The sequence below is a fragment of the Pan troglodytes genome, chromosome 14 (genome assembly GCF_028858775.2).
Source record: "Pan troglodytes isolate AG18354 chromosome 14, NHGRI_mPanTro3-v2.0_pri, whole genome shotgun sequence".
Lineage (NCBI taxonomy): Eukaryota > Metazoa > Chordata > Mammalia > Primates > Hominidae > Pan > Pan troglodytes.
This window is the reverse complement of record NC_072412.2, coordinates 84240866-84261698: the sequence shown is the minus strand read 5'-3', so window position 1 is coordinate 84261698 and position 20833 is coordinate 84240866. Positions and strand designations below refer to the sequence as shown.

Here is a 20833-nt window from a genome sequence, read left to right as displayed (position 1 = left end):
GGGAGGGGGTTAGCATGATGATTGTATTGTGTGTGACTGTGGGGCAAACAATCCTACATGAGTGGAACATACGAAAGGGCAGAGAAAGATACACATAAGGAGAAGTGGAAATTGCAGAAACTGTGTGTAGAAGATAGGCCTTGTTAAATAAAGAGAGAGCCCCATTTTGCTTGTTATGCTGCCTCGTGACTAACTGGAAAATTGTGCATCCTTGAGAGGAAGTTCTTCTGGAGAACTCCATAATTATAATTCACCAGATCTGTCTGTTGTCCAGTTCCAGAGAGCTGAGGGCGGAAAGAGATAATTGTTCAATAAATCATTCTTATCAAGGACACTTTTTCTTTTCTGGAGCACTGTAAGAAGTTGGAAATGATTGAGAGGTTATAAAATTGCTCCCTGTTCTTCTTCCAATATTCTGTTGATGTTCCTAAGCTAGCCTACTTTGCCCTGTTTCTTAACTTTTCTGATGATACATTTAGACACCCCTTGCCTTCTTCAGCTTCACTATGTTGATGGCCAGTTTATATTTAGTATCACCTTTTCCCCAGAGATGGTTTAGATGTTTTTCCATTTCCCCTCCCCACTTCCTTTTCTGCTTTTTGCCAGTAGGACACAATTTCTTTTCCTTTGAGAAAGACTTTCCATAGAGAACGTGTCATTGAGGAAATTTTTCTCAACCTGCTTTACCTCTAGGCAGGCCTCATGGCTCTAATCACATTTCAGTTTAAATACAAGTTTCATATATCTCTAATGGACAGAGGTCACAAAGACTGAGTACACATTAAAATGGACTGTTGGTGGCCAGTAGTGAAACTCTGGCTCTTTAAATCTCCCATGTTACCTAAAAATCAGCATGCATTAATCTTGACCCTGCAGTCACTATTATTCTCTTTTCAATTTTGCCAAAAGTAAAACAGTCATTTATGGATCTCTGCATGTCATGAGAAGCTTTGTTTCTGTTGTAATGTAACAGATTACATTTTTGAGATAGTGTCTATTAACTCAATTTTAACTTCACCCTCTTAGAAATTCAATTTTCACTATAAATTATCTGGATTTCTACAATATTTTCCATTCTAATGATCTCATTTAATTTCTCCTTGTTTCCGTCCACTGTAGTGAGATTGGCTTCTTTCCTCTGCTGCGGACACTCCATGCCTATTGTTCTTCTTGCCAGAATTTCTTGCCATTTGTCTGGCCATGGTCTCTTCAGTTGCCAAGTTCCAAGTCCATTTGACTTTCTCCATGGAGCCTATTTCACCCTCTCTAGCTCTAATTTATCTTTTTTATTTAAATTAATATAACGCTCAACTGTTTTGAGCATCAGCATAACGTGCTGGGTAAGAGCATAGACTAGGGAATCATAATGCCTACATTTGAATCCTGGCTCCACATTTATTAGCTTTGTAGCCTTGAGCAAATTATATAAATTCTCCATGCTTCACTCTCTGATATATTCTACGTTGTTGGGTGGTGGGAGAATTTAATGGATTAGTATCAAAACACTTAGTGCAATGCCAAGCTGCAATGCTTGTCTAGAGGAAGCATTATATGTTTGTCATAACTTGTGTTTTTTTGTATTTTAGTTGTCATATGTTAAAAAATGGAAAGCAGAGGCCATGCTTATTCTCTTTAGCCATCCCTGACAGTGCTGAGATAACTAAGTACAAAAAGGCCTTTAACCACTTGCTTATGGATTGATTGTGAGAATTATAGTAAAATATCTCTTCTAATATGCTAAGTGACAAAAGAAATTCACCACGAATGTCAGTTCAAGAGTGAGTTAGACCAAGAGGAGTGTGATACCTCTGTAGGTAGGTCCCAATCTTACAAACATCTCCAAGTCTTAGACAGAAGTCAACAGGAAAATGAGCAGCTGCACAACTCTTTGTCCTGGAGACTTAGATCTTTTGTCCATAGCTCACACTACTGCCACTAGGTGGGTGATGCAGCAGCCAGTTGCCTCTGGTTTTGTCTTTGGGCTTTCTTCTTACTATCAAAGAAAAGAAAGTAATTTGTAAACAAGGTTGACAGAATGTGTAAACTAAGATCACAAAAGGCGATTAAAGTAAAAATGGGGGAAAAAAAACTCAGTTTGGTGTTTGGTAGAAGTCATTTTTTTCTTTTCCTCTCACTTTTCTTTAAAGGTTTGAGGGTTTTGTGGTCCTTAGCTTTATGTCTCAACTGCAAAAATTTCATACTTTAAACATGTTTGGGCCAGGCGTGGTGGCTCATGCCTATAATATCAGCACTGTCGGAGGCCGAGGCGGGTGGATCACGAGGTCAATAGTTCAAGACCAGCATGGCCAACATGGTAAAACCCTGTCTCTACTAAAAATAGAAAAATTAACCGGGTGTGGTGGCATGTGCCTGTAATCCCAGCTACTCAGGAGGCTGAGGCAGGATAATCGCTTGAACCTGGCAGGTGGAGGTTTCAGAGAGCTGAGAGCACACCACTGCACTCTAGCCTGTACAACAGAGCAAGACTCTGTCTCAGAAAACAAAAACAAAAACAAAAAATGAACAAACAAAAAACCGCAAAAGCTCCCCCAAAACCAGAGACATGTTTGATATAATATGATGTATTTTTGGTTGCCACTCTTTTTCAAAAATTTCAAATGAAAACCAAGTTGGTATCCTCATCGTAACAAAGAGGTATATGCAGGCTTTCTTGATGATTATTTTTATACTATTTCTATATTTTAAAGATATAGTATATAATTCCTTGCCATCCTAAATTCTATGGCTCAAAACATGGCAGTAGAAATATAGTTTACATGTGTAAATATATTTTTATTATTCTCTCCTTTTGTAGGAGGCCCAATTTTGTGGAGTTGGTGCCTAACAAACAGCAAACCACTCTTTGCTGGGCCCACCTCTTAAAGGAGGTAAGAATGAGTGCAATTAGGAATTGACCCTCCTTGTCTATTACTAAGGAGTTGCAAGGATCCTTTCCCATGTCAGGACAACTGATGTAATGTTTTCATTCTCTTCATGACAGGGGTGGAGAGAGCTGGGGGTAAGGTAGACTCTAAATATACAATCATCCTGTAGTTCTTGAAGGATTTTTAGAAGCCAAGCATAGCCTAGGGCAGTGATCTAGTCTAGAATAAGTGGTGTGTTTGTGTCTCTATGTGTGTGTAAGGCAGGGGTTAGGAGAGGAAGTGGTGGAAATAAGAGAGTGATAAGTTGGAATGAAGGGAAAGGAGATGAAATTTTGGTAAATTCTCTGTAAGCAGAATTGTTTAAATAAGTCTGCTATCTGAAGACAGCTATACTACAAATGGCTTCCTTCTATATATATAGGACTAGCAAGATTACATCTAGGATATAGGCTGAGTTTACATAGGATTATTCTCTTGTATTTCATACTCTCATTGAAGAATCAAACATAATTTTGAATACATATATGTATCCATATATATGTAAATTCCAATAACTTCAATGTGACTTGTGTTTCTGTTAAATACATCCATTTCTATATCTTTATATGTATGTCAAAAAGAGGAAGACTATGTAAAATAATTAAAATGGCTTTTCTAAGAAAATTTAATTCAACTGAATGGCTATATGAAACAAGCCTTGTTTAAGAAAGTAACACTGCTTTGAATCTTGTTTTTAAAAGCAATCCATTTTCTATGGACTATGTATAGAACCCTCAAATACTACAATATTTCTTATGTAACTCCAATTAGATCCAGATTTCTGATGTCAGTTTAACAGTAGTTCAGAGCCAATTTCATTTTTTTTTTTAGAAAGTATGAGTCAAGACTATTTCCTATTGAAACTGCTTCTAGAGGTCACACAACAAATTCTGTTGCTGCTCTTTCTTTCCTTGTTCAATCTTTTTCCTTGACCTAAATACACTTCTGTTGGACCTTAAGGTTCAGAACATCTGTCTACAACCTTTTTCAGAATCTCTCTGGAGGCTCCGTTTTGCTCTTTATTGTATGTTACTAACCGCAGTAGAAGCCATGAACACATTTAATTTCCTTACAGGTCCCAGATTGCCTAATTGTCAGTGACAGCAATTTATGTTCCTATGACCATTCACTGTTACATACATTTAGATTTTATGGTATCAACTCATGGATCCAGTGATGTTTATGTAACTCAATTGTGTAAGTCACTATATTTTATGGTCCTTTCTTCAGAAATGCTTTTCTCTAAGTTTTTCGGAGTTACAGATCCCTGACAGTCATATTGCTTATTGTGCCTTCTTATTCATATGAATTAGAGTTGAAGTGTCAAAGGCTTAAGCAGATGAAGTGTCAAAGGCTTAAGCAGGTGTCAAACACCATAAATGCATTCTGTATGGCATCTTATATCACTACAGAAAAGTCAAATCAACAGCAATATGAACAGGTTAGTATTCTTTACCTATTTGTTATAATCTCCAGCTTGTCCTACTAAACTATGGGAAACATAACTGAATTCACTTTTATGTAAATGGACTACAGAATGTCATGTTATTATGAAATAATTCTCCTGAAATTACTTTAGATAAAGAGCCAATTCTAAGTTAGGACTCAGGTATTTTGCCTAGCTGACTATCAGTCATCTGCAGACTATCCCTTTATCTGATTTCAGAAAGGGAAAGAAATTGGAGATACTGGAAATTCCAGTGTGAACTATTGTAATAGGCATGATTTGGTTTGGTGCATGAGATGAAGATCAAAGCCCTTTAGAATGGAAACATGGTCCTTTAGGCTGTTGTCAACTAAGAGAAACTTAAAGCTGAACTGAACTGATTACAAGTCCCTTAAAGAACAAAACTTCCAAAGAGCAAAAATACATCTGATATGGCTTTTTGAAAGTGGTCTCAAAGATTTATGGTGAAACATGATCCTATGGAATGAAAAAGAGGAGGTGTAAAACAATTATGTGGTGTTACAGTTAAATGCTTTAAGGCAACAACAAGGGCAGAGAAAAGCTGAATGAGTTAATGCTAACAGAGTTGCAGAGTGTGAAGACTTTTGCAATTATAGAAAATCAAGGGATAAAGAGGATAAAGAGATAGAATGAACTATATAAGTAGGTTTGTGAAATTGATGATAATTCTATACTGGCTGGCTTGTTGAGCTCAGAGAAATGTGGTAATACCTAGTGATTAGGAAACTGGATAGACACTCAGGTAAAATATATTCCTATATATATATAGTCTTACCTTGTGGTTTAGGACAGGCAGTCTAATTCTTTTACTTATTAGTATAACCAAAATCAGTCTTCGTCTATTTATCTAGGAGGTCTAACATTTAGTGAAGTATTGATAATTGAGTGTCTTGCAGCTCTTTGTAAAGTCACATGTAAGTCCATATTTATTTAGTGGAGCAATTGTTCCTTGTTTAAACAAAACAAAGCCCAAATAACTACAAAATTTAAAAAGAATTTGCAAAGTTCAAAACTAAAAGCCCCTTGAAGTCAGAGGCTGTTTTTTTTTTATTCTGTCAGTGCTGGGCCCAGTGCCTGGCACATCTTAGGTACTCTCTAGTGTTTAGGGGTTTGATGCAAAACAATTTGAAAATGACTAAATTGGGTTATTTTGGAAAACATAGATTCATCAAAGGCATTTTATGGTAGAGTCAGTTATGCTGATCATATTAATTTTGCTCCATTCCAATCACAAATATAATAAATATACCTGGCATTGCTTTGCATTTCCTGAGTAATCTAAGTCTGATATGCAATGCTATTCATGGTAGGCAGGCTCTAAAAGGGTCCCTAATGATTTCTGCCTCCTAGTGTTCATACCCTGTGTAATGTTCTCCCTTTGAGTATGGGCAGGACCTAGTGCCTTGCTTTTATGAGTAGAGTACAGCAAGAGTTATGGCATGTCCTTTCTGAGATTAGAATAAAACACTGTGGCCTCCTTAGTGGTTCTCTCTTGCACACTTTCCTAAAGATAGAGGGAGAACAGGGGTGGGGCAAGAAGAGGAGGGAAGGGGTGGGGGGAGGGAGAGAGAGAGAGAGAGAGAGAGACTGAGAGAGAGAGGAATATTGATTCTGTCTTTCCTTTCACTTCATCAATGACTTTTTATCTTCCCTGTCTTCTAAGTTAGCCATCTTGGACGGCTGGTTTGAGTGCATATTTGCTTCCAAACTTGTCTTCAAGTATATGAAGGCTGGTTATATAGAATTATATAAAAAATTATCCTAAATCTTCTCTGTGCACAGAGCAAAAATTGTTATATTCTAAATAAATAATAAACGGCAGGTGAATATATTCAAAGGTATTTAGAAAAATGTGAAAAAAGTTTTTTACAGAGAAAGTGCAATGTTGACTAAACTTACATTGTTATAAAATGTATCTATAATTCATTTAAATGTTATTTTAGTATTTTTACATTAATTTGTTTATATTAATACTTGCAAAAATATTGTTAACATTTGTACACTTCACGACCCTTTTGGCAATCTACATTGCATTTCACCTGCTTGTACATTCATTTATTATATTTTGTCATGTATATAATCATAGCAAGTAGCAGTATTCTGTAGGCTTTGGTAATACCAGGGAGTTAAATTATCTTCAAAATAATATTCTATTCATGAGTATATACTGTCCGAGAGAACACTGAATTTTATTAACTATGATTCTGTAACTTCTGAAAATTCTTGGGATGGAGAGAAATGTTTTGTTTTTTTCTTTACTCTTGCCACATATGGTAATTTTCTGAATCCATTATTTTTATAGCATGCCATTTAAATATGAATATTTTAGAAGTTAATTGCAAAGATCATAAATGTGATAGCTGTGAAAAGCATACTAAAGCCAGTTATATCTTTTTAATCAAAAACAGAATCTGAGGAAAACACTTTTTCATATCTTTCTCTTCATGATAATCAATGCGTATTTATTACTACCCACAGGCACTATACTAATATCTGTATACCTTTTTAAAAATTCATTCAGTGAGGAGATTCCAAATTCACCTATCCCATGAAGATTTAATAGAAGTAATCCTCACTATTATCTCTTAAACTTGGAGCGTGGTTTATTGTTCACAGAATATTTTCACATACGTCATCCCATTAGTGCCTCACAATGACCCTGGATGTAAGAAGGACACTTATTATTATTCTTACTTTGTAGAGGAAGAAATGCAAGCTGAGAGAATTTAAGTGATCCCCAAAGTCACAGTTAGAAAGTGTCTACTTGGGTCCTGAATCTATCTAATTCCTAGCCCAGTGCCTATTCTACACATTGACTTTATTTTGCAAGTTCCTGACAGGTGCAATCATACCAAATTTATGACTAATAGGTGTTGAAATGTCTAACGACTAAGATAGGTGTATTAGCTCTTAAATGGCTCACATTAAATGTGAAAGAAAATACAACCACTTTAAGAGTCCATGTTTTACTCTGTCTAAAACAATTAATTTTAGTGATATTTTCTTTGCACTTATTTGAACTTAGGTTTATGACCCAACTTACTCAACAAGTGATAAAGGAAGCATCTCTGGTTTCAGTTCAAAGTGTATTTAGTATTAAAGGAATTGGCACGCTTATTATTCTGAATCGAGGAGGGTCCAGTTAAAATCGAATCCAGGGCTTGATTGACTGCTTTATCTGTTTTAAAGTCATGTTTACAAAGATAATGTTTGACACTAACTTCTTTGAGAGATCTGAAGGCCAGGCAAAGCTAGACACCCACCAAGGACTTATGTGCTTGTGTGTTTGCGCAGCCCCTCCTCCCTACCACTTGGTCTTTGTTAGGCATTGGATGGCCTGTAACATGACTGCCTAGCTTTGAGACTGTGGTTTAATCTTCTAGCAGGGATCACTGGGCCATAGAACATTGGTCTCACTGCTGTAGGATTCCTACTGGCTGAGCTGTAAAGTTTTATTCCAGTGTGTACTTTTTAGGTGTTCAGCAAATATTTGTTAGAAAATTAATTAATATACACATAATTTTCCAACTGAGAAACTTTCACAAATCCAGAGGAAATGTGGTTCCCAGATCACTGGGCATGGGCCTGTTATTTTCTTCATCAGAATTTCCTTGGGTTGGTTGAGATATCTTAAGCATGAACTTGAATACTCTTCACATTTGGGGTTCCAGTTTCCTGATCAGTGGTTGAAAGGCAGTTGCTGCTTGCTGACAAGGGAAGGGAAGGGCTCCCAGTGGGTCTCTAGAGAAGCCGTGTTTTGTGCAAGGGGTGAATGCTGGGCTCAGAGTGCCTGGGTCAGCCAGTGGTTTTGGTTGTTTGCCCAAGAGGGAGTGATTGAGTGGAAAGCACCAAGGTTGACTTGTTGATTAAAATTATAATTCAGCATTTACATTTTCAAAGTACTTTATAATTGCTAATGAGCTGTTTCTCAAAGTGGGCCCGGGAGGAAGGTCAGCAGCCTGGTCCCCATTGTACAAATGAGGAAACTGAGACACAGGGATGTTAAATGACTTGCTCAAGGTCACACAGCAAGTTCACTCAGGAGGCAGCTTCAGTTGAACTTTAGAACATGGCTTTCTACAGCTGAGCTTAGGGTCTTGGGGGATCTTTCCTACGGGGAGTTCTCTCATCCTGGGGCTCTGTTGTTTAATTATGGCTTGATATGGATCTGAGATCATCTAATAAAATGAGCTGAAACAGCCCTGCTCCTGAAGGATGGGAGGTAAATGTGGTGCTGACGGCTGAAAGAATAATTCTGGGAATGCGCTACTGTGGGCTGTGCTGGGCTGTGATTTTGCAAATTCTGCTCAGGAATATTATTTTCAGGGTCCCAGGGTTTTTGCTCTCATTTTCTAACAAATCACCCAGGCAACGTTTTTTCCTACAGGCTCACTCTTTGAGATTAGCTCATGTTCATAATAATCTCCCCTTTAGATTCTTATTTAATTAAAATAAACAGACAGCCATAATTTTTTCCCCTGTTACACTGAAATGAAGCAACTGCTCATCCCTTATCAGTGCTTATGGGAGGCAGAGACCTTCGAAAGCCCTTTGAGTCATGTTGCTGAGGATAGTTCTTCCTCTGAGCTCCCCAAGTCACTGTGCACATACCATTATTTTTGTATTCATGACATGACATTATAACAGATACTTTCTCTGCCACTTTCTAGAAAAATTTTTACTACTCTTTGTGTCCCTAAGATTTTTTACTGTATCTGTCTAATCACAGGCACTTAGTATTAAATGCTTGTTAATAAAAAAAAGTTTTTTTTTAATAAGTGGCCAAACATTTTTTCTTCTTTTCAGGAAGGAATATCAAAGTAGAGTGAGAAAGAGGAAAAGAGAAAAAAGAAAAGGAATTGAAGTAAAGAGGAGTAGAAAAAGCCTGCTATTTGGAAACTTTGATTACTATTTATCTTACATAACCTCATATGCTCTTATTAGTAAATCTTTTGCAGATAAAGAAATAAGAAAAGGCAAAAAAAGAAAAAAGGAGCAAAAGAAAATGCATAGATGGAGACTGTACTGGTTGTCCAGGTGGAAATATGTCCAACATTTGTAGATTTCATTATAATAGAACAAAATTAGCTTCATGCTGAAAAAAGCCACCTCTCCCCTGTCAAAAAATGAGAAGGCCAGTAAGGGAATTACCTGGAAATTGTGTAACTGCTGCTTTCAAGGGTTTGGTTCAAAAACTGGATGAGTTTGTATTTCATTTTTCCCTCTTCTAAAAGTTTCCAAGATTTTCAGTGTGACTTTTAATTACAGGAGTGTGGGGTGAGGAATATCATCCCAATTCTTGTCTGCTATTGCTTCCATTTTCCATTTATAATAATCCGAACCCTACAGCCTGTACTGGGGATATTTACATGTCTGTTCTTGGAATTTTCTAAGGAAAGGCTTATTCACAATTCCACAGCTGAAGTACTTCAGGAAAAAATCTTTGGTTAGTGAGGGGTTGAACAGATGCATCGTATCAATGGAGGTAACTGTGATATATTTGCCACTGTATAGGAATAAGAGTCAGAGATCTAAGTTCCATGTTCATATCTGTCACTTACTAGTTATGCTGAGTAAGTTGCTGAACTTTGTGGCTCAGTTTCTTCATTTATAAAATAGGAATAATATTTACATTAGACAAATTATCAAAACTAAAAAATAAAATATAAAAAGAAAGAATATTGAATTATGGGAAAGGGAAAAAAGCTAAGAAAAATTCTTTTTTTTTTTTTTTTTTTTTTTTGAGACGGAATCTTGCTCTGTCACCCAGACTGGAATGCAGTGGCATGATCTTGGCTCACTGAAAGCTCCACCTCCCGGGTTCATGCCATTCTCCTGCCTAAGCTTCCTGAGTAGCTGGGACTACAGGCGCCTGCCACCACGCCCAGCTAATTTTTTTTTTTTTTTTTTTTTTTGTATTTTTAGGAGAGACAGGGTTTCACTGTGTTAGCCAGGATGGTCTCGATCTCCTGACCTCATGATCCACCCGCCTTGGCCTTCTAAAGTGCTGGGTAAATTACAGGCATGAGCTACTGCGCTCGGCCAAAAAATTCTTCTTGAGAGAAAAATGCTAACTTATAAATGTAGGAAGAATGATAATGTCAGAAAATTCTCACTTTATAGTCCCTAATGTAATAATTGATTCAGGTGTATGTGATCAGTGGATGCTAAGCCATTGGGTGAAAGGTTGTTGAGGGGTAGGATATTCATGGCCTAATAGAAATGGGAAAATTTTATGTTTACAAAGGAGGGGCCAGGTGGTCATCACCTTAACTACAAGGTCAATCGTAGCATAACACCTAGATTAACAGCCTGACATTATTTGCTACTATATAATAAGATTTGAAGTACCTAGTATCACTTTTATGAACTATTCTGGCCAGAAATTTAATCTATATCTAATCAAACCTCTAACCTAAATTCCAGTTTAGAAAATACAAGAGACTTATACCTCTGTATAAGTTAAAGTTAGAAAACAACTACTTAGATCTAGAATGTGGGATATTCTATATTTATGGAATAATTTTTTTCATAAAAATTGCGTAATAATTTTTCAATTTTATTAGGTATAATAATATTGTGGCATATTTAAGAATGTATTTATGCATATATCCACACAAAGAAAATATGAAAAAATATTAACAATTATTTAATCTAAATGGAAGGTATATGTGTGTTCATTGTATTATCTTTTTCAAGTTATTGTGTTTGGATGTTTTTATGAGTTAGAAAAAATTTAAACAGGAAATAAGGTAAGATACTCAAATAACACACTTATGATAAAATAAGCTATTGTTAATGTAGCAGTAGTATTTATAATGTATCTATAATGGCATAGGAAATTGTTGACTAATATGTTGATGTTGAGAAGGACAGGAACAAAGCTTATCCCAAAAGGAAATAAAATTCTCATAGAATAAAACAGTCTGAAGACTGTTGACACCTAGAAAATACATAAGATTTTTTTTTTTTCCTTGTTGGGTGCAAGTTTTATTAGACTTACAAAATGGTATGTCATCCTCCTGGTCTGAAGACAGGTCTATGTAGTGATGCTTTGGGGCCAACTCAGGAACATTATATTAGTGGTACATTGCATTTATAATGCATTTTTTATTTTCTTAATCTGAATGCACCTACTGTTACGTAGGTATCTCCACCAATTATATCCAATCATCTGACTGTATTCACACATTAATTTTAGAAGTCAAGGATTTATGCTTCCATTTATTAATGAAGAAGCTTAGTCTATGATGACACATGGGTTACAAGTATAGAACCAAAACCAATTATTATTCCCAGCTTAATTAGAGTGAATGGGTTACAATTTTGTTTCAGGTTTACTTCACAAAAATACCCTGGAAAAAGTAATCCAATTATCCATATTATTACTAAGATATTTAAAAACTGCTTATGCCCTCAATTGTGAAAAGGCAGCTTAGATTTTAAAGTTATTTGTTATGGTTTCATAATAGACCATGTGATTATGCTGTCAGTGCCTTAACATTAAGGTATTGTTTCTATAAAAACAATGCAATAGAACTTTACATACATTTACAACATGAAACTAGGTATTCTCTCCACTGAAAACAAAGAAAAGGAGATATTGAGAAGATTTGTGTTGTAAACATTTAATTAGAAATCTAAACATTCATTAAAATTTTTGTTACCATTTATTACAAAGTTAAAGGTTGCCAATATTTTAAAAAATTGAATTCTACTGTTACACCTCAGGGTTTTGCTACATATTGATTTTATTTCTCTATATTTTGCTCTTTCTTTCCCCCCACCCCTTCTTGATTCTTGTTTTTCTTTCTATTGGTTGTGTGTAATTCAGGACTAAATGTGTTGTGGTTATGTCTATGGAATAAAGTTTTATGTTTTTCGTTTTCAACTTTTAGAATTGATAAGTGAAATATAAACATATTAAAAATAAACCGCTAAGACAACTTAAAATACATTGCTGTTTGCACAGATGTCTTTTTTCCTGCATCACTATCATCCGATAAAATAAATCTTATTTTTCACTGGAACATGTTCATTGATACTACTACAATACTTATAAAGATCATGAATCTAAGGGTCAAACCTGCCCAAAGCAAAAAGCTTTCAAATAATTATCATCAGAAATACCATCTTAAAAAAAAGGAAGAGTGACTACATTTATCCAGAATCATCCAGAATGAGTCCTTCCACATAAGTGAACTTTCCAGAAAAACTTTTAAGTGGCCGGAACTTTTTAAGCAGATCACCTATTTAGATACAATGCTTTAAAAATCTTTTATGTGCCTACTTTCATATTAAAACGTAATGTGCAGAATATAAACTAGTATTTACTTAATGATTCAAGGCTACCATTAGGAACTGGTTGCCTTTAATTCACATAACAGTCTATAGATCATTTTCACACACATACCTTCTGGTTTATCTTCACCACAGCTTTATGCCAGAGGTGAGATAGGCATCAATACTCCTGTTTTTTACAAAACGGGAAACTGAGGCTCAGCATGTCTAAATGTCCTCTGTTATGTGGGAGAATAAGAAAGCAGGCAAGTGTTCTGGCTTTAAGCCTAGTGCTCCTTCTCATACACACCACTGCCTCTCTAGACCAGTGATTACACAGCATGTTTGCAAAGATAATGACGGGGTCACATGGACCATTTTTCCTTATTCAAAATACCTTCAAATTCCTAAGGAGTTATATTTTTGCATTAGGTTTTTACAGTGTTTACTGCATGGTGCCTGGCATATAATAAGCACTTAGGCATTGTTCTGTGAATTTGTCTGTGGTAGCATACCTGGCACTAGAGCCTCTAATTAACATTCATTCATTCATTCATGTATTCACTCATTAATATGTTCAACAAATACTTAATGAGAGTGTACTATGTGCCAGGCCCGCTGTACTAGATGTGAGTATAAATGCCAAATGCATAAAAAACCTTAAAGTCTAGGAATTTGCATCAATCAAAGTGTCACTCAAATGTTAGACGTCCTTCTCTCACACAACACTACTTTGAAGAAGGTGGCAATCACTATACGTGTTAGTTTGCCAGGGTTGCCGTAACAAAACACCATTAGTATGGGTGGTGTAAACAACAGAAATTTATTTTCTCACAGCTCTGGAGGCTGGAAGTCCAAGATCGAGGTGTCAAAGATTTGGTTTCTATTGAAGCCTCTCTCCTTGGTTTGCAGATAGTTTCCCTCTTGCTGCTTCTTTTCAGGGTGGTCTCTCTGTGTATGTGTCCCTGTGGTGTCTATTCGTGTGTCTGAATTTCCTCTTTTTTTTTTTTTTTTGAGACGGAGTTTTGCTCTTGTTGCCCAGGCTGGAGTGCACTGGCGCGATCTTGGCTCACTGCAACCTCCGCTTCCCGGGTTCAAGCAATTCTCCTGTCTCAGCCTCCCGAATAGCCGGGATTACAGGCGCCTGCCACCACGCCCAGCTAATTTCTGTATTTTTTAGTAGAGATGGGGTTTCATCATATTGGTCAGGCTGGTCTTGAACTCCTGACCTCAGGTGATCCACCTGCCTCAGCCTCCCAAAGTGCTGGGATTACAGGCTTGAGCCACCGCGCCCGGCCTGAATCACTGCACCCAGCCTGAATTTCCTCTTCTTATAATGGCACGAGTCATACTTAATTAGATCCCACCCATATAACCTATAATACCTTAATTACCTTTTTAAAGGCCCAGTGTCCAAATACAGTTACATTCTCAGGTACTGGAGATTAGGGCTTCAACATAGGAATTTTGGGGAAACATAATTTAGCCCATAACACTATGCTAATTACTTTCCGTGGAGAGCCTATTATGTGTCAGCACTTTGAAGGCACTTCTATTAACACTAATTCTGACAGCAGCCCTGTAAATTAGGGTACAGCTGAAAATATACTCAAGGTAGTGAAGTGACTTATGTGAAATAAACCTCCAATGTGGTGCCTGAATATGAGCCCAGGTCAGCCTAACTTGATGAAACTTTGATGTTTATTTGATGGTGCAGAGGTCTTTCCTAGTCCTGTCTTTCTGGATAGTTGGGCTTGCAGGATACATGACCTCTGAGCAAGTGTTATGCTGCAGGAAATTAGTACACACTTATTTAAATTGTCAATCTTTTTAAAAAAAAATTTAGGCCGAACGTTTTTCTTGTTTCTTTTACATAACACTGGACCTCAACTTAGTTATTAGATTCCATGCAATCAAACTATCGTTCACAAATTTATCTCATTTTGATATTACTATCAGACATGCTCCCATTTAAACATTATTTTGGCCTCTGACTATGAATAAATGCAGTATTTAATGCACGTAAATATTTTATGATTAACTTTGGTTACTTGTATCATCTCAGTTCACTCTATAAATTCAGTCAGGGAAGAAATATTTTAGGCAAAATACTCAGCCTGAGATGTGAACAGAAATAACTTAAAATGGTTCTTTTGTACTATATAATGCAAATGTAACCTAGTTAAGATTTAAGAAATCAATAAACATCTTGAATTCAGGCAGAGTGTTAATACATCATGTTATGTTGTGGGATAATATTAGGTCTAATATACTTTGCCATTTCCAGTAACTCCTCCCTGGACTCCTCAGAAGGAGCTCCGTTATTCTAGTCTGATGGGTGGACCCTTTTGGGAAGCAGTATTGTAGTTGGCTAGTAGCCAGTTGTATTTCCTCAAACATCTTCCAACCCTCAAAAGCATTTTTCAAATTAGCTACGAAGTAAAGAAAACCTGGTTGTCCATCATTCTATGAGAAGCTGTCTTTTCAAGGAACACTTTGGGCCTTCCTTTCTTTTTTCAATCTTGATATTGATTTGTGTATTATTGAATTCTAATAATGATAGGCTTAGAGGTAGTTGAGCTTCCCTGGTAACTAGCTGGACATTTCCTTAGTTGTTATTAGCAAATCATATAAGTACACAAAAAACACTACAGTAAAACCTCAAAAAGCTGTAATGTTAAGAGAGTGGTTAATTGATTTAACCTGTGAGAAAAGCAGAACTCCTCCTCTCCTCAAAATGTATTTCTGGCTGTTTACCATTGTGTTTAAAATATTTTTTATAAATTTCCCATTTATAATAAATGTACAATAGGCATATACAGTACATATATTGCATATAATATAACAGATATAACAGACATAATAAGCTTGCCTATTCAGATCTTTGTTCAGCCTAAACATAAATTTGTAGTAAATTTCTGTGGAACAATTGACTGACTGAATAAATGGGAAATAGAGGTAATAATACAGCTGATTTTGTACTGCTCTGAGAGCAGTGTGGACGTGTTTTAATTTGTTTTAAAGTTAGATCTCTGTTATCTTATTGTTTGCTTTTATCTTTCCAATATAAACGGAGATCAGGAAAAAATAAGGTTGATTGACTTGTTAGTTATTTGGGTTTATGTATTAGTAACCAAGATTAGAGATTGGAATCATAATGGTCTGGGTTTGGATTACAGCTTTGCTACCTACTGTATAAGCTTGAATAAGTTGCTTAACCTTTCGGAGCTTTCTTTTTTTTTTAAATTTATTTTTTATTTTATATTCTTGAGAATGAAAGAAAAAAGATGAGGCTCAACATGATTGAGACTTCTTTTACTATTGTTAAGATGGTGATAAAAAATGGTACCTACCAATAATTATTCTTGTAACGACTAAATGAGGCAATGGAATTAGAGGTCTTAGCCGGGTTCTGTCTATAACATGACATCCATTATTGTCATTCTGCTCAATAGAATTCAGTGGGCTTTGTTTGTCCCTGTTCTATTTCCTTCTTTTTTGAACATTGGCTCTGATCCTGCTAAAGTCTGCCAGCTAGCTAGTGTTCCTCTTCTCTGTGTCAGATCCAGGTGAACTTCTGAGCTCCTTCCACTATATCCCACACTTCCTTTAGAAAAAATATTGATTGGAGAGACCAGCTTGATTTAAATCATTCTAGTAACTTGGGAACTTGGCACAAAAATAGTTTTCCAGGTGGCAAAGGGGTACAGGTATGGAATTACATGCATACCTCCCACTATAGTTTACTTTTACGCTCTGATTCTGACAGAAAAATGGAGAAAATATTTGATGATATCTTTCTTATAATTAATTCTACATAATCAATGTGCCATTGTTTGCATTTTCAGTTTTTTTCTCCAGATTAAGTTATCCAATTTCTCAGCAATTCTATTTCTAATTCCCCATCAGCCCTTCCCTCCCACAGGTTTCCTCTCCAGCTAAAGATACTAGAGTTCTACATATCTGAGTAACTTCTATGGTAAGGGGGGATTGTGTGCTGTCCACAAACACAGTGATTTAAATGAGGTTAAGTCTATTACAGACTTCATCATGAGCAAGGAAAACAAACCAAAGATGTTAAACATATGATCCACAACACAGGTACCATATTTCTTTAATCTGTTCTTAGTTACACCACATACATCAAAGCTAGGACACAGGAGGACTGGCCAAGATGCTCAGCTCTTTCTATTGCTGGGAGTTCTGCATGGCTCCTTGGTGATCAGAGAGGTAAACCATTTCCTTACCTTCTATCTTCACAACTTATAATACTACTAGGATCATAGCCTGTTCCATTAGGGTTTACGTACTCCAGTTTCCTGAGGTGATATCCTGACGTGTATGAGAAATGGTAGTACAGTAAGCATCACATTCACAAAAAAATGGATTTTGAAGTAAAAATACTGGGTATGCATATTAACTCATACATATTAGTTTCCACTGCCTCATCTTTTTTTCTCTTATCCTTTGCCTCATGTGCATGATGGCTTGAAGGGAGGGAGGAAACGTGGCTACAATAGCACTTGCCTTATAGGATTGTGAGAATTAAATAAAACAATGCTTAGGTACATTGAGTTCATCCACCCATCTATGCATTTATCCACCCATCCATCCATCCTCTATTTATTCAGTCAATATTTCTGTGAACCCACTATGTGCCAGGCACTGTGTATAGTGCCCTAAGGTAGAGAATGACAGGTAGGCAGCACAGTTTCCTTTCCCCTGGCCTTGTATTATGGTAATTAAACTCCAAAGGTATAGCCAGAGAAATGAAGCTTTGATCCAGGAATAAGGTACAAAGTTCAAACCAGAATCTCGCTTGTCTGCCCTGCCCCATGGCTCTGACAGCCCTGAGCAGAGTTGACAAGCCTTCCCCGTTTTATTCACAGGAATTGAAAGTTTCATGTGTTATTAAAATTCCTCCCTCCCTGCAAACCATCATCCACAGGAGGCAAAGGAAGGAAGTGAAATTGAAAGGTCCATCAGCAAATCTTCTGACATTTACCCAGGGGGTGAGACTGGGGAAATAAGCACGTGACCCCTCCGTCAGTTGCTACTCCTGGGGGAGGAGCTGTGCAAAAGCGTGAAGCTTTTAGACACATCTGGCCCAGGGCAAAAATATGAATTTGACTGAGATTGTCTTCTACCTGCTGGCCTCTGAGCCTGGGATCTTTCCTCCTACAGCAGTGTCCACTCTCCCCCTGAGCTCTCACAAAGTGCTGCTTGCCATCCTGTGTTGCCCAGAAGAAACTAAACATGCTTTCCCTCTTAGGCACTATGCAGTTCTTGAAATAGACTTTATTATTTATTTATTTATATTTATGGGGTACCGGTGATTTTTTGACATAAGCCTACAATGTATAATGGTTAATCTAGGTTATTGACGTATCCATCGCCTCACATTTTTATCATTTCATTGTGTAAGGAACATTCAAAATCTTCTCTTCTAGCTGTTTTAGACTTTATTTTTTTAAGAGCAATTTTAGGTGCACAGCAAAATTGAGAGGAAGGTATAGAGATTTTTAATATACTCCTCCCCCGATATGCACAGATTGTCCCATTATTAACATCCTTCACCAGAGCGGTCCAGTTGTTACAAGTGATGAACCTGCATTGACATCATCGTCACCCAGAATGCGTAGTTTCCATTAGGGTTTTCTCTTGGTGTTGTACATTCTATGAGTTTGGACAAATATATAATGACATGCACCTATCATTACGGTATCATACAAGAAAGTTTTGCTGCTCTGAAAATCCTCTGGGCTCAACCTATTTATGCCTTTCTCCCTCCTAACCCTTGGCAATAACTGTCTTCTTACTATCTCTACAGTTTTACCTTTTCCACAATGTGATGTAGTTGGAATCGTACAGTGTGTAGCCTTTTCAGATTGGCTTCTTTCACTTGGCAATATGCATTTAAAGTTCCTCTATGTCTTCATAGTTTGATAGCTCATTTGTTTTTATTGCTGAATAATATTCCATTGTCTGGATGTATTTATTCATTCAGCTACTGAAGTTTGGTTGCATACATGTTTTGGCGATTATGAATAAAGCTGCTATAAACATCTGTGTCTGTTTTTTGTAGCACTGTGCATTTAAAAGTAGACATCAAAGGCTTAAGTTAAAGGAAATTTCAGCTTGGCAATGATCTGCAGGGCAGGGAAGCCTCTTCTCTGGACCCACCTGAAGTCCAGCCTTTTGAACAGAGGGACAGAATAAATTGTCAAAGAAGCTAGGACAAGTAGAAAAAGGAGGAAGTCATGCTCTTTCTCCTTTCCTGTCTCTCTACTCTCCCACCTCATGTGGCATGGTACAGTTTAATCCTGAGCTAGGATTTAGGTGGTTCTTCCCTCCCTTTGAGACTCATCTGCCAATTTCCAAAGACTGGCTGTAGCCCCTGACCCTCCCAAGCCTGCACTTCCACATTTGTTGGGTGCACTAAATTAGAAAAGTAGAATGAATGCTGCTAATGCTACCTGTGAATGACTCTGTGCAAAATGCTGACTGAACCATGTTTAGATAAATCACCCTGGAGAGCATTTACCTTTTCTTCTTAAACAGAAACAAACCATTTTATGACATTCTATCAATGGAGCATTTTATAAGATATGCCAACTTCCAACAGATCTTTCAAGAACATCCACTTCTACTCGCAGCCCATCCTTCCTCTATGTAGGGAAGAGAGCAAGTTAGGATTTGACTCTGTCCTGTTTGATCCTTTTCTGGAAAGGCTAAACCAAAAGACCAGTAACTGTGGGTTTTATATTCTCCTCACTGTGCCAGGTAATGTCAACATGAGATGGTGCCTTGCCCTTAAACAAATTTGATTAAAGAATATTATTAGTAATAATAAAAAAAGAGTCTGAGAAAAAGAAAATATTTTTATGACAACTCACTTGTGGTTTTGAAGTGTACTTTAACTGGTAAGATCACAGTAAGTAATTTAGCTGAAGTGTAATAATTGGGTTCCAAGTGTTATGATTGATACATTTCATTGAAAACAGCACCCTGAGGCTTTCCCAAATTAAAGATGAAATCTAAATAAAACCTTAAATAACCCATGTGGAAATACTTTATTGTAGTTAATAACCAGGCAAAAATATGCTCATTTTATTTGTAGACTCATTCCAACACATTATACCTATTGTTGTTTCCACTTGAAAGGAATCACACTTGGCTTATGTAAAAATAATAGCATTCCTAACTATTAATAGCAAATAAGAGAGACATTTATGGACATTCATACATCATTTATAAATGACCCTCATGAATAAAGTGTTACAATGATTTCCATTAGAGTAAGTTCTACAATTATGGCCTGCATGAGAGACACTCTTTTCTTTCTTGAATGCACATATAAAAATCTGTCATTTACTTTGTTGAAATTTTATCCATAATGCTTCAATATATTTCTAGGCTACTAAAGGACTATAAACTGAAATATACAGACACAAATGTATCCTATTGGGCATATGGAGATAGGTCCATGGGGCCCTTAAGACAGGGGCCAGGGCACATGACCATGGTACCGTGCTCTCCTTTAGTGCAGTTTAGACTGAGCTTGGGCTTCCAGGTCTAGCTCGGACAAATGAATAGAAAATTAAGGCACCTGACGGGAATCTTGATCTCATCTTTCCCTTTTCCTGACATTTCTCAATCCAAGATCTTTGGTACTAGCTTCCTGCTCTCTAAGGGATGTTAAACTTTGGAGTGAATTTTCAAGGTGGTATCTTCCTTTGATGATACAGTAAGAGAAACATCTGTCTGTCACGATAATACAAAATGTGGTAACTGATTAAACTCCTGCTTTGTAACAGGGACTGTATACCCATTATTTTGCTGATTTCTCATGACCACCCTATGTTGATATACATTTTAATGATGTACCCATGAGACAGATTTTGTTACACTTTATTTCTAGGTGAGAAAACCAGAGCTCAAAGAACTTATATAAATTACCTAAGATATGGATATGGAAAAAAGGTTTGACCTAAACTTATGCTTGTCCCACCATATGTATTTCCTGACCTTACAATTCTGCCTGAGATCAAGCTATTAGGTCTCCTGAGCTCTCCCTGTTAATTATTGAAGAAGTGAAGTTGCTTTGAACAGAAATGCATTATATAGGGTATTATCATTTATTGAGTTTCACAATGCCTAA

The 20833-nt window shown here is 36.6% G+C and overlaps 1 protein-coding gene and 1 long non-coding RNA gene across 5 annotated transcripts in view; one reads left to right on the top strand and one right to left on the bottom strand.

The window, feature by feature from the left end:
• The window catches only part of LOC134808141 (uncharacterized), a 562219-nt gene that overhangs the window by 35282 nt on the left and 506104 nt on the right, over positions 1–20833 (bottom strand). For 3 of the 4 annotated variants that reach the window (XR_010150519.1, XR_010150520.1, XR_010150521.1), the window contains exon 3: positions 1807–1993. The exons of the other annotated variant lie outside the window; for it this stretch is intronic. This is a non-coding gene — a long non-coding RNA (uncharacterized LOC134808141). The remainder of the gene's footprint in view (positions 1–1806; positions 1994–20833) is intronic. 4 annotated transcript variants of the gene reach the window in all.
• The window catches only part of POU4F1 (POU class 4 homeobox 1), a 217168-nt gene that overhangs the window by 23126 nt on the left and 173209 nt on the right, over positions 1–20833 (top strand). The window lies entirely within an intron of this gene.